The sequence below is a fragment of the Solanum dulcamara genome, chromosome 6 (genome assembly GCF_947179165.1).
Source record: "Solanum dulcamara chromosome 6, daSolDulc1.2, whole genome shotgun sequence".
NCBI classification, from domain to species: domain Eukaryota; kingdom Viridiplantae; phylum Streptophyta; class Magnoliopsida; order Solanales; family Solanaceae; genus Solanum; species Solanum dulcamara.
The window spans coordinates 39,864,607-39,879,931 of NC_077242.1; the positions used below are offsets into that span (position 1 = coordinate 39,864,607).

The 15,325-nt window shown below is 35.2% G+C and overlaps 1 pseudogene; it reads left to right on the plus strand.

The window, feature by feature from the left end:
• The first annotated feature begins 14,809 nt into the window (after positions 1-14,809).
• LOC129893602 (5S ribosomal RNA) lies at positions 14,810-14,930 on the plus strand (annotated as a pseudogene).
• The last annotated feature ends 395 nt before the right edge of the window (positions 14,931-15,325 follow it).

Genomic DNA, 15,325 nt, shown 5'->3' on the forward strand with positions numbered 1-15,325 from the left:
TCATTTTTGGGTGTTTTGAAAGAATATATCATTCCACTAACTAGTTTTCCCCTCATAATCATCAATCTAAATATTTAAGTATCTAGAAATCCTCTCTATAGAGAATCCTCTCAAGACTCTATTCTTCTCCTGTAAGACTCCATTGAAGGATCAACTTGGGTTTCCAATTCTTCCATCAATTTTCAAGCTTTAATCAAGATATGTGGGTGTTGATTCATGGATCATTTTATCTATGAATCCCAATCAATTTCTCAAGTTTTCTAGTAAATTCAAGTATGGGATTTTATGAGTTCCATGATTTTTCTTCCCATTTTAGGAATTAAGTTTTATTACATGATTTTCTACTCAAGTAATTCATGAATTCTAAGATATTTCATGATTTTTATTGATTTTGCAATAAATCCTCTCACATGATATCTAGGGTTTATGATCTCATTATAGATATTGTTTAATTCTTATTAAATTGCATGAATTATGATTCTACTCATGGTTATGGATCTATTTTAACATAAGTTGGTGATTGTGGTATTGAATTGAAAAAGTTTTCTATAAATTTCCTACATGGATCTTTAGGGTTCATGATATGGAAATTATATTTCTAATTGATATTAGTTTAATGAAATATGTATGAGTTGATATAAAGTATATGATCATGCATGTTTTCAATAAAATATCATAATTTTCAAGTCAATTGATCATGTATACATGTTTTACCCAAATGTCAAGTATAAGATATGATCATGAATTTCAATGTACATTCAACGAAAGCTTTATAAATATTTGAAAAGGTTTAGGAATGAGTTTAAAGATGCTTTATGCAAAGAAGTATATGAAATAGTGATACTATGATGTATCAAGCAAGATAATGATAGGGCGAGTTAAGGTCCTAAAGATGTTTTATGAATAAATATATGTAATGATGAAAGTCCTACACACATTACATGAGACAAGATTAAGGAGATATTCTATGATTATGTTTTTATGAATGGTGGACGGGTAATAGATATGCCCCCTCTCACATGTTGTTGACTTTATGACTTATGATTTGTCTATTTTGTTGAGAGCTTATGTAGAACCGAGTGGACCTTGGAATATGCACTCTCTCCGTTAGTTGAGGTAATATACCCGTAGTAAGATCCTATTATCCCATAATTATATGCCACCGTAGGATAAAGGATTGCCCATAGTAGATGCTTGATTCCTTAAGGGTCACCTGTAGTTGAGGCTCGATCCTTCATGTAGCTTAGTGGATCGACATAGGCATATAGGAGTCTACCTTGGAAAGTAGTCTTCCCTTTTCCTCCAATGTATGGGTAAGCATCAGGACTCTATGTTATAGCTCACATAGTTTATGTCTGTTAACGGTCTCTCTCACAAAGGTACAAGGTCCCTCTCTCAGTGTTTAAGGTATTTCTTACTTTGGCTAGTATGTCTCTCACAAAGTAAAGTATGTTCTCTTACCCATGGTTTTATGTCTCTCAATAAGATTTAAGATCCTTACTACTACTTATGAACTTGCAAGCTTTTTTATGATTCCTCATTATAACTCATGACTATCCATGCATGTGCAAGTTTTCTTCATAAGGTTGCATTATGGTTTAAAATAATATTAGCGTTAATCATGATTCACTATTACGTGTAAATGGTCTACTTATTATATGTTCTAGCCTTGATCATACATCATTTTTTTATGTCATGTATTGCATTGCTCACATACTTAGTACATTCAAAGTACTAACGCATACTCGTTCACTTTATTTGATAGGTCCTCACGCTTCAAGGACTACCAATGGAGCTTGTATTTTCTCGCTATTTCTAGACTATGTTGTCATTTTGAAGCATTCTGTTGTTGTTTGAGGAGTTAGTGACTTGTTCTATGCCCCCACCTATGTTAGTATGATAGGAATATGTTTAGACATAGAGTTTATGTATTCCATTTGGACATATGACTTAAGCTTTCATTTCATTTCTAGACTTTCATGTTTGAGATTATTCTTTCGCTTATTTTTTTATTAAGTTTTATTGTACGTTATGAATATGATGTATGCTAAGAGTCTTGGTTTGGGTTTTCTTAAGAATTCTAATTGCCATGTCACACCTAGAGCCTAGCTTGGGTCGTGACACTCTCTTACACTCTCGCTTCCTTCACTCCCTCTCTTGCTCCCTTCTCTCCGTTTCTCTCACCCTTCTCTCTCTGTATTTTGTGTAATATGCCATATCATACTGTATTTGTTGATACAACTTGTATTCATTGAATATAACATGTATCTAGCTTTTGTCTCCTGTCTCTCAAATCTCACTCGCATCTTGGACTTCTCTCCTAATATCGATCGTCTCTCTCCTCTCATTATAAATGATAAATACTCAAACTATAATTATGAATTTCTAATTAGGCCCAAATTATAGTCATTTATGAAAGTTCCTCTTGATTGTCATCCTTCTTGACCTGTTTAATGGAAAACACCTTTTAATATATTTTTCATATTGAAAACTCAACCTGATATCTTTCATTAAAAATAAAGGATTCTATTTATCCTATAATATTCCTTGCTGCTTACAATTTCAATGTTAATTTGAATAATGAGACTTATACTTGTCTTTATAGAAAAGCTTCTACATGGATTAGAAGGTAAATTTCATAGAAGGATTAAATGGTTTAAATTTTACGTCATTTTATGTATTATTCCAATTTCTAAATTGATTATCTTTTTATATATCACTATATTTTATATATTAATGTAATTTTATAACTAGGTTCTGATACGGTAAAGTATTCACAGATTTTAACTCTACCTTGTAGAGATGGAGAGGCTATCTCGATAGACCCTCAACTTAAAATAAAGTATTTCCAAGGAGTTTCAAAATGAGAATAGTAACAACAATGGAATAACATGAAATGAGAGCAACACATATCATATAAAGGAAAGAACAGTAATTCCAACAAAGTAATGTGATAACTGTAGTACAAAAAAATACAGGTGATAATTAAAATTAAAGAAAAAGAATAGATGAAAATATTGCTAATACCACTAATAAAAACAAGGTCCAAGTACAACCACTAGCGATTCCAAATGAGTGTGTTGGATATAATTTGAACGGGGTGAACGAATCAACATAAATAGTAATTCAATCCACCTATATTTTAAATGGCTAAAATTAAACTGGTTTGGATGAAAATGAGTTAGATGAAGTAATAATTATGTAACGACCTATTCCTTTCCTTATGGATAAGCCAACTGAAAAGAAAATTAGGCTAGAAAACTTTTGTGTAGTAACTTAGAAATTTTGAGGCAAGATTTGGACAAAATCTGAGTCAGGTAAGGTCTTAGAAAATCTGATAATGGATTCAGGTTGATTTCTGGGTGTTGATTATTTGAGTTGATAGAAAATATATTAATGAGTCGGTACGACTTTACAAAATCGAATTCGGGCAAGTAAAACTCTTGAAATTGATTTTGGCATTAAAGGATTGTTTTAGAACGTCAATGTTGGAGGTTGTGTTGTGAAATGAAGGTTTGGGACAAACAATACGAGTTTCTATCTCCATAAAACCTGATGTGGCAGAATTAATCCCACTAAAACAAGGACAACTATGGTGGGATGGACCTGTTATGGTGGGTAAAATGCAGGTTATTTTGGGTAAAAGTCCCAAAAATATTAATTTTGATGTAACTTCATTTTTGGAGAGAAAAAGGGTAACCTAGGGCTACTTCATTCATTTTTTCATTGATTCTTGAGATACAAGTAAGTTAATCACTCCCTTAATTTGTATTTTGATTCTTACACAATAGAATTCATGGTGATTATCTTAAGAGAGGATCCTTGAACTGGAATTTATAGTGGAAGAAGCTCTAGTTGGGTGATAAGATCATGAAATTAGCCAAGAGTTAGGATTTTTTTATAGCTTGGGTAAATTAGATCATTGCTCATTGATTACTTGTGTTCTTAATTTTTTTTAGACCAAGAACGAGCTAAAGCTTTGGAAAAAGAGAAAGCTACAGCTCTTTAAAGTTCAAAGGGCTTGTTTTAAGGTAGGTGATGATTAGGTTTTTTTCCCGTTTATGTTATATGTTCTTGTTAACTACTTCACTAGTATAGCATGCATATATATGATTAGGGAAGAGGAAAGAACATAAGATGGAATGATAATCTAAGACCAATATGCATGCAATGAATGTATTACTTGGTTGTTCGAAAGTGTATTTCTATATATTATGTTATGATTTGTGATGTGTGACTTTATGTTGATCGAGTACCACATCAGTATATTTAGATCGGGCACCATATTAGTACAATTGGATCGAGTATCACATTGGTACATTTGGAATAAGTATCACACTGGTACATTAAATATTGGAATGAGTGTCACACCGTCATACTAATAGTTTTGGTATGGGTCCCACAAAAGGACCATCTTTGGACTGTTGTATTGTAATTAAGTATGTTGACTTAGATTATAAGATTTCAGAAGTTGAGAAGGGAGAAAATAGGATTTAAAAGATTAATTTCCAAAAGAATACACTTTTCAGCACCAGGTAATGACCACGAAGGCCATTATGGGCCGTATTCCTGACCACGGTTCATCGTGTGCTACCGTGGTGGAAGTTCAAAAAATGAAACTTTACATGCAAAAGTCCAAGATAGGAAACAAGGGGCATGGTGAGCACCACAAGTTGTGGTGCCTTCTATGGTTTCCCCTCCCAGAGACCCGCAGTATTCTTTCCAAGTCTAGGACCACGTCCGCACCACCATGGTTCGTATTGCCCTTCACGGACCATGGTAGGTCTAGTGGTGAAACCCTTTTTAAAAAACTGCCTCCTGAATTTAAAGTCCATCACCACGACCCTTACTATGACCCGTATTAGCCTTCACAGGCCGTGGTGAGAAACCGTCTAGGTGCCCTGTTCTAGTTTTAAATTGGGGTATTTTGGTCATATCCCCATATTTGATTAATAAATGTGAATGGTTTTTGAGACTGGATTCTTACTTATTAACTAACCTAAATTCCCCTAACCCTCTCATTTTCACCATAATTCCCAAAATCACAAAAACTTCTCTCCTAAGTTTTCTCTCAAAAGTCTTCTTCTCCCTCAAGCAATTCAAAGGATTTCTTCAAGGTAAATCTTCCATTCTCTTTAATTTAGGGCTCAAAAATTCAAGGTATGTAGGATTTCATCCATGGTGTAACACCTCATGTTATTCTAGCCTAGATTAATTTTAAGGACCATAATAAAGATTGAGAAAAAGTGAGGTGTGCCTATTTGTACGAGTCAATCTATGAGTCATAGGAGCTACTTTGGATCGTAGGAGGAACTCGTAGTGTTGGCATTGAGGTTTGAAAACTATCCAAGTATAGAAGTGATTCTACAAGTCTATTGACGACTTATAGAGAAGTTGACAAATTGTAAGAATGAGTCGTGGGGTCAAGGTCTAATTTCTAAAAAATATAAGCCTCAGTACTTTGTCTATGAGTCAACAGGAAAAATTGTAGAAAGGATCATGAGTCATAGAAATGACTCTTAGAGACCCTTGACACTTTGCCAAAACTCAAAAATTCGAAGTCATTTCTACGAGTGGAGTCGACAACTCATCAAGAAGTCTATGAGTAACAAGAAAGACTCGTAGGAAAATTTCAAAGACTTAGAGAATGCAGGGTCTGAGAAGTTGCCAGGACGATAAGGGTCTATGACCCATAACACTTTCAATGATTCATATAATCAATTCATATTATAGTATATTAATTATAGTCCAAGTCTATGAGTGGATTTCTACGACCCGTAGAAGTTTATATGAGTCATAGAATGACCCGTAGACGGCCAGACTCAATTTTTAGTGAAAGGTAGTTTGGTATTTTACCACCCTTTCCATAATAAAAAATTGACATTTTGGGACTATTTTGAGTCCCTTATTAGTACCCTATATGCATACCCTCTTATTAGCAATTAGTTTATTTGAGAGCAAGGACTAGAGAGGAGAAAGAAACTAGGGTTCAAGCATCCATTCCCACTTTCTAATTATTGATTGTTCTGAGTAATTCTAGGTATGTAAGGCTATCAATAATGTGGATTGAGTTCATCCACGTACCCTACATCTTCAGTTTCTTGAGTGAGATGAGTTTTGAAGTTCCATGGATTGAGTTCTTGAATTATTTATCATTCCTATTGAGTTCGTATCTAAATTTCATTGTGCTATTGTATATGTATTATGATATTCCTTGATGAGTTTTTTGAGTTGGGTGTTGTTGAGAGTGTGGATTTGTGTTTGCATTCACATGAATCCTAAGTGTGATTTCATTGTACTTTATGTATTGATGGAATTTAAAGAATGAGTTGTGAACATTTTTTGCATTAAATATTTTATGCATTATTTTGAGTTTAAACAATGACAAGTGTCATCTTTAATTGAGAAAGAGTTTGAGAAATCTCTTGAGTAGTATCTTGAGCATGAGCATTCAAAGTATAAGCGAGTTGAGCAATATTTCACTAAAATGTCTATTTTGAGATTGAGTTGAGAAGTTAAATTCTAAATTTTATTTTAAATGCATTCTTTAAGTTGAGATGAGTTGATTTTTTAGCTAAAGTCCAAAAGAAGCTAAATGAGTAAATTGAGTAATTTTCTCACTTAATGTATATGAGCATAATAGAGTATTTTGGGAGTAGTATTGAGCACCGATATAGGATAAGAGTAGAGACCACTCTAACCCCATAAACTACGTAGCCTGGATTTACTTGGTACGACAAGACTAAAATGAGCAAAGATGAAAAGAATTTTCCCATCCCATGCGAAATAGAAGTATCGTATACTTGTTCTTCTTCAATGTAGCTATGTCTGGTACGTAGCATAGTTGGAATAGGACTAGTGTAGGTTACTTTTCTTTTTTCTCATGGAAGGGGAGAGTCTCCCTCATTTATGCTTTCATAGTTGAATTGTACCGGGAGGAGTCCTCTCACAGGTTTAATGCTTTCTAGTTATAGTTAGTCTCTTTTTTTGTATCGGGGATGAGTTAGCCGACCTTAATAGGTTAGCCGACTTATGAACCACCATAGGATCGGAGGTAAGGTTTATGTCCCCCTCCTTGTATTTTTATTTTTGATTATTTATGTTAAGGCTTGGGGGTGTTGCTTAACCCCTGACTGTGAAAAAAAAAAAAAAAAAAAAAAAAAAAACGTAGGATAGAGGCCAAGCCTTTTTGTCCCAAAAGAAGACTTTTATATTGGATTCATGAGGTTGAGCGTCCCTTACCTTAGCTAGGTATTGGACGGTTTTGGCAACGACAATTTTAAGCATTCTATCATCACTAGCTCATAAGTGGTGGTTATCGGTTAGAGAAATTCCCCAAGAGTAAAATATTATATATTTATATATTGAGTTGCATACCTTATTGCAAATCATTTAAACTATTGTATTATTTTACTTCATACCTTAATGATTTGAGTCATTTCAGAGTGAGTCCATTGAGTTGAGTTATATGGGATTGAGTATTATTGATTATGTTCCTTTCCAGCTATTTTAAATACTCATACATTTTATGTACTGATGCCATTTATCCTGCATCATTTTATGATGCAGATACTGGTGATAGATATCTTCACTAGGCTCATCGTTGAAGACTAAAACCCTGTTTAGATTTTGGTGAGGCCTCCTTGCATCTGGACGACTTCATTTATATTTCTTTCATTCATTCTTCTTTTGATAGACAGTTGAGGTAGCCTTGGACTTGTCTTGGCACCTTTCTAGTTTTGAGTTAGAGGCTTCATGGACAGAGTCAGAATTAAGTTAGATGGATTTCTTTCATAGTATGTTTTTAAAACTTAATTTCATTATTGAGTATATGACATTTATTACATCAAGTTTGAGCATTTTAAAGCATATCATTTATTATTCATGATGTCTTGAGTGTCTACTTGAATTATCTATCTTTCGAGTTATATTAAGCTTTTCGTTGAGTGTTTGGATATGTGATTGGACCAAGTAATTCTCTTGGGGACTAGAAATGGTGTTCGAGTGGCGGCCACACCAATGGTACCCTCTCGGGGAGTGACACATGGTTGCCTTTCACCCATTGAATACCAAAGATTTCTTCTCAAATTCTCTTATGATTTCTTCAATTAAAAGCCATAATTTCATGATCTTCATTCGGTCTTCATGATTATGTCATGTATCAAGACTATTAGCCTAATTATGATAATTCACATCATATTTCTTAATTTCAAGTTGCATTTTAATGAACTAAGTTATATACTAGTTTCAAGTATAATTTATGAGATATGATTATGATTTTCAAGTTATTTTAATGAAAGATTTATGAATCAGTTTACAGATGTTTCACGTAAAGAAATTTATGTATGATGATTCTATGATATTTCAAGAATGTTAATGATAGGGCAAGCTAAGTCCCTAAATATATATTTTGAGTAAAAGATATGTAATGATAGATGGCCTACACCCATATTACATGAGTTATATCATAGATGAGCTAAACCTATAATTTTTCTATGATGTTGATAGATGAGCTATTCTTATGTTATCTTCTAGAGATGGATTGACATTTATTTTTATCTTTCTTAATGATTTTAATGACTATGCTTTCATGAAAGTTTCATTGGGATATTGAATAAGCACCAAAAGGACTTTTAAGTGGGGTTCGGTCTGGTAACCAAAGGTTTGTTACCCAAGGGAATAATAGTAGCAACCTAAAGTCCCAAATTATGTTTCCCTCGTAGGTTTACATATTCCAATATGGCGAAGCTTGAAGATCCATATAACAAAGTTATATGAGTTGCTTATAGAGTATGCCCTGGCAAGGTAGCCTTCGCCGTCTCGATGCGAAAGTCATCAGATTTCATGTACTAGCTCGCATAGTCTTATATGTCAATTCAAGGCCCTATCCCATACTAGTTTTATTTGAGTTATGAGTTCTTATAAAAGCTATGAGTTTTTATCCATTGACTAATGAGATAAATGTTTCACTGTTTTCATTACTTTATTTATATTCTGAAGATATTGGTCTTTCATTCCATGATTCATATTGATTATGTCTTATATTTATTGTTCATGCATGCTCTCACATACTTAGTATATTTCATGTACTAAGGCATACTTTTACCTATATTGTATCATAATGTAGTATCTGGCGATCACGCTAGTCCTTCTCCCGCTCGTGGCTAGTTCTTGCTATTAACTTACTGTTGGTGAATCCTCATAGGTCAAGGACATGACACTTATTTCATAGTTGATAGTTGTTACTTCATTTCTCCTATGTTTTCTATTTGGGTGTGTTAGGAGATTGTCTTATGCCCCATATAGTAGTAGGGTAATGTTAGATAGTAAAAATTCTATGCTTGTTACCCAAAGGTTTTTTACCCAAGGGAATAATAGTAGCAACATAGTTATACCCCGTACCTTTGTGCTTTGGAATGTCTTCTTACACTTCTTGAAAGTTTTCCCATGACCCAGATTATCTATAACATGATTAAATAACTCTAAGAAAGGGAGGACATGATGCCTCTTAAGAGTGAAGGTTGGAAATAGGTCTATAAGGATTTGAAACGAGTTGGAGGCCAAGTAATGAGTCGTAGGACTCGACTTACTTGCGTAAGCTATCAACTTGGATGTTTTACGTACTTAAGCTATTAGAGTACGTGTTGAGCTTACGTAGCAAGGAATACATAGGCTCTTAAAGTAAGATGAGATTACAAACCCACAAAAATAAAGCAAGCAGGTGACAAGTAGGTGACACAGCTACTTGGGCTAAGTAGGTGACCCACCTACTTAGGGTGACCCACCTACTTAGGGTGGACCTTAAGCTGCCACATGGCAGTGTATGATTGGTTGCATGGCATGAGGTGGAACCCTACAGGGATGCCACATGTCACCCTTGGGGGATGTCATGTGTCCCCTTTTAAGGACACATATATATACATGTCTATTGCTGATCAACATTATTTTCAGCATCTTAGCCTTAGAAAAAGTTGAGAGAAAAACTAGAGAGCAAGAATAAGGGAGCTACGTCTAGGGTTCTTCCAAGGTAAGTTCCCCAAATTATTTCCATAAATTAATTATTTAAGGTATCCTATGGTGATATGATGGTGTTTAACAACATAAAATTTATTGTTAGGGCAAAGAGGAGGTTTTTGTTCTTGTCAACAAACCCGTTTTTGAATGATACTGCTGTTAGTAAAACGAGTATAACTCCTTGTATCAGAATTCATTTCAAGTGATTCAAGATGTTTTGGAAAGATATTGCATAGGGATATAACTTTAATTTAGCCTCTAAAACCCACTTTTGATTGTCTCTACTCGAAAAAGGGTGATGAACTATGGGGGAGGTGCTGCCCAAATTTTATTTTGGAAATCCTACACGGATTGCTGTGTGTATTTTGGGCATATCTTTTTGTAAAAAATTACGGTAGGGGTGATTTGAAATTGTATGCGACCTTAAGACTCACTTATGTAACTTTCCTTGAGGACACAAATCTTGTTTCCCTCAATTACACCTTCGAAACTAAGCGACAATATAAGATAGTAGGCTATCCAGAATTCACATTTTGATAGTTTTGGCGAGTTTGATAAGTTTAATGTAAGGTAAGGTCTTTCCTTTTAATTTGGAGTTTATGATGTTGTTATTAAGTGTATTACACATCGTGTAGGTGACTGTAAATATGAAAATTGCATAAATATGCTTGATGTTAGGAATAATTTAAATTGGAGTCGTTATAGTTAAATTGACGGGTAAGGTGTTGCACTTGTGGTGCTGCAGTGGTAGGTGGTGTGGTGATGTGTTGAAGGGCCTAAAAGTGTTCTAAAATAAATGTAGGTGCTTCTGGTTGCATCCACATGACCCTTCACTTCGTACGGTTAAATATTTTACGAAATAGAGACTAGAAACCCTATTTTGGATATCGTAATTTCGAGCGAGTCATTTGGAGTTTGTATTGTGTACTGTTGATGTGAATTGCTTGCATATATGTTGCAGGGTGTTGTTGTTGGTTGGATGTAGTGATTAGGGATGTAATTGGAAATTTGGATAGGGCATGTTATAAAGGAGATGCTGCCCGAATTTTGTTAACCTCTTAAGTAACTAATAGACTAGTCGAGACTAGTCGAGGAAGCCAAATAAGGAATTGGTTCGTATGGATAGTTGGTGATAGAATTAAAAGCTGGAAAGTCAAAGATTATTAATACTAGTATTAGCTTCGTGTTAAATAGGTTCAGAGGACGACGAGACAAGCTAGGTTCAAAGCAATCGATAGGAGGTATGTGAAGCTATCCTTTCTTCTCTTTTGGCATGTCGTAGATGTAAGTGTTATGTATGTGAAATTGGGAGTTATTCCATTCGTAAAGTTCCGAGTACAGTTCATAATTTTAATCCACTTCATGATGGTGGAACTCTTGTAATAGTCAAGCTATTTCCTTTTTAAGGTTTTTTTATATGATAAAAGGTAATGTATGTAAAGCCTATTCTTTCTCTTCTTTGGCATGTTTTCAAGTTAAGTAGTGAATGATATGAGCTTGAGGATAAATCTACTCATAAATTCCAAGCGTAATTCACGACCCTTATTTACTTCTTAATGAAAGCACTCTTACAGTAATTGAACTAGGACCTCTCAAGCTTTCCATACGTTAGGAAGTGAGGAGTACGTAAAGTCTATCTTTCTTTTCTGTTGGCATATCTCAGTCCGAAGTGGATTGTGTATATAATGTGAGAATAATTCCATTCATAGAACCCTGAGTATGGTTCGTCAATCTTATTCATTTCTCGATATTAGAACTCCTACGATAGTTGAGTTATGGACTTGTAAGTCTTCTACCTGACAAAAAGTAGTACACATGAAACCTATCCCTTCCTTCTTTTAAAATAGTAGGATGTAAGTGAAGCGATATATGGTATGAGTTAGAGGTGATACCATTTATAGGTTTTGCATATAAATCACGACTTGTACTCACTTCTTGAAGTTAGGATTCTTAAAGTGGTGAAACTTCTATTCATCGACCCTTCTATTAGCTAAGTAATGATTAGATGTGTAAACTCTTATATCTAGAGACTCTTTGACACATCTTATGATGATATTCGGGAGATGGTTGTTATGTTACCAGGTTTTGTGTGCACGTATATGCATTACTATATGTATAGGGATCGGTTCGTACGTTCCTTGGCACTAATATGTTATATGTATAGGGATTGGGTTGTACGTTCCTCGACACTAACGTGTTATATGTATAGGGATCAGGACGTACGTTCTTCGGCACTAACATGTTATATATATAAGGATCGGGCTGTATGTTCCTCGATACTAACGTGTTATATGTATAGGGATCAGGCTGTACATTCCTCGACACAAATGTGTTATATGTATAAGGATCGGGCCGTACGTTCCTCGGCACTAACCTATTATATATATGGATCGGGCCGAACGCTCCTCAGCACTAATATATTATATGTGTAGGGATCGGGCCAGACGTTCCTCGGCACTAACCTATCTCATCTATATAGATTGGGCTATATGTCCCATAGTGATAATAGTATGAATATGCCCATAATGATAAACTGATGCCTTTGTAACATCGGGTCCCCAAGAGGGCCGGATACGGTACGTGATAATGATATACATGACCTTACTTTATAAGGTGCAGGTACAGTACCCTATTAAATGCTATACTTTATTTCCTGCATGCCTATGTCAGTTGTTATCTCAGTTACGTTATGCTTATCTACTCAGTACATATGTCATACTGACCCCCTTTTCTTCGGGGGGCTGCGTTTCATGCCCGCAGGCACAGATACAAATGTTGGGAGTCCGCCAACTTAGGATTCCACTCAGCCAATTTGGAAGAAGCTCCATTGATTCGGAGCCGAGTTGTAGTACCAAACCTCCTATGTATATATTTGTTTATTTAGGGGTACGGTGAGGGCCCTGTCCTACCATATGTTACTATTAATATTCTTAAAGGTCTGTAGACATATGTGTGGGTTATAGGTGTAAGTTCTATTCAGTTATGTCTAGATGATGTATTGTAAATATTAAGATACTATGGTAGCCTTGTCGGCTTACACGCCCTTTCATGATAAGATATAAATGAAAGAGGTTACAGCATGAAAATGCTATGACCCACTGGGGTTCTTATGTATAGTTCTTATATTGATTGGTACACCCGCTAGATAAGTATACGGGGGCCCAGGTTGGACCCTAGTCATGGCCCACAGGGTTGGGTCATGACAGAAGTGGTATAAGAGCAGTTCGTCCTTAGAGTGTCTACAGACCGTATCTAGTAGAGTCTTGATTATCAATGTCTTGCGTGCCACATATATAAATAGGAGGCTATAGGACATTTAGGATGTTTCCTTTTTTTTCATATCTAAGGTCGTGCGATAAATCCAAGTCATAGGAAATGAAACTCGTTATGCTAACCTATAATTTCAGATGAAAGATGACATCAATAGAATGAAATGACTGATGATATGGGAAGTTACAAAGCACGCAGGTAAGCCAAGGCACGAAAGATATGTGCCAAGTAAGGTATGGAAATACGATTGATATGTAAAGTCGGAAATTGAAAGGAAAAAGTAGGTAAAGTTGAAAAGTGAAAGGAAATATGGACGGAGGGTCTAACAGGCGCAGTTCGAGTTAGACATGTGAGGTAAGTCCCTCATTTTATACTATTGTTGATATTGGGCGCCCTGTAAGGCTATAATATGATGTGATATGATACGTATATATGTATATTTATGGGTGCTGGCCCTGTGAGGAACTATTGATATTTTCTGTGTGCAAGTTTGAGATAGTAAGAAATACAGAGGAAACTCTGCCCAAAATTTCCAAGAAATAGAAAGAGAATGAGATACAGGACTGTAGTATGTCTGTAGAGGTCTTGTCCACAATAATGATGAAATTTAGATAAACTACAAGTATGGCTGACCTCGAGAAATAAGTTAATTGCTGAATTAATGGCAATAGAAACTGGGAGGTCGATATTGATATGGTAAACCGAAGTTGGAAAAGACTTGTGACCCTAAGAAGATGATTTAAGAAAGACTGATATATCTGGATAGAATGATATATTAAGGTACCGACTGAATTGATATTGTGATATATACGTAACAAAAAAGGAAAGGGCGAGAAATCTCCTCTATAGTGAAATAGGAGAAAACTTGAGGGTAAGTAAGAGAAGCGAAAGCAAGTGTGACAAACTAGACTGTGAGTGCGTACCGGTACAGTGAAATGTGTAAAGCAGAATAAGTTAAGTGCAAGACAGAAAGGCAAATAGTGAATGAATAAGAAAGACTTACATAGATTTATAGGGAATGTTCATAATAAAAGGTCAAGTGGTATCCTGTGGAATAAAGCTAGTATTAAGACGAAGCTTGAAACACGGATTATCAAAGTATAAGTGCTCCCGAGTGGAGAATTTGAACCAATTATGAGCACAAGCTAATTACTGATTGGGATGAATGGAATGTGGATTTGAATACATTGCTACATTAAGGATATTACTCGAGTCCCAATGTTCAAGACTAGAGTTGGTACTGTAAATTGAGGGTTTTAAGCACCTCATGATGGTATTAAGGTTTCGTACATGGGTAACCCAAAGTATAGGGGATGTAAAGGTAGATATGAAAATAACGCAGTATACTAAATAGGTTAGAAAGGACTCCTATGCATTTGGAAAGTTACAAATAAACATATAATGACATAGATACACCCTAAAAGGGGGAAGTAGATAAGAGAAATATAAGCATAAAAGAAAATCAACTGACGCTATCATATGTAAATAGGAACGCTTAAACTTCAAACGAGACCCAACAAGGGATGGATGCGATCATACCAGCACTAATGCACCGGATCCCATCAGAACTCCGAAGTTAAGCGTGCTTGGGCAAGAGTAGTACTAGGATGGGTAACCCCTTGGAAAGCCCTATGCGGCTGTGATATGAGATGCTATGGATGTATGTATACGTTGGCCTTGCATGGCATTGTTGGTATAAAGAAGTATTGTGTATATGTGACTCCACCGTGAAAGATGATAAGACCCTTTAAGATAGGGGATGTAGCTTTGCAAAACAACTGATGCAACTTACTAATGGTGATATGCCAAGAGTAAAACCAGATGATTACTCAATAAATGAAGTCAGTAGTAGCCATGTAACTACTATTTTTGAATACAATAAGGGAAGGTATAATATGGTTTGAAGCAAAACCTTTAAGGTACAATCAGTACTAAGGACAAAAGCTATAGTGGAGCCCTAACATAAGATGAAGTAAGTAAGAAATGATATAGTTTTACGTACAAAATAGTATAGAAATGCTAAGGTTTCTTCTGAGCCACT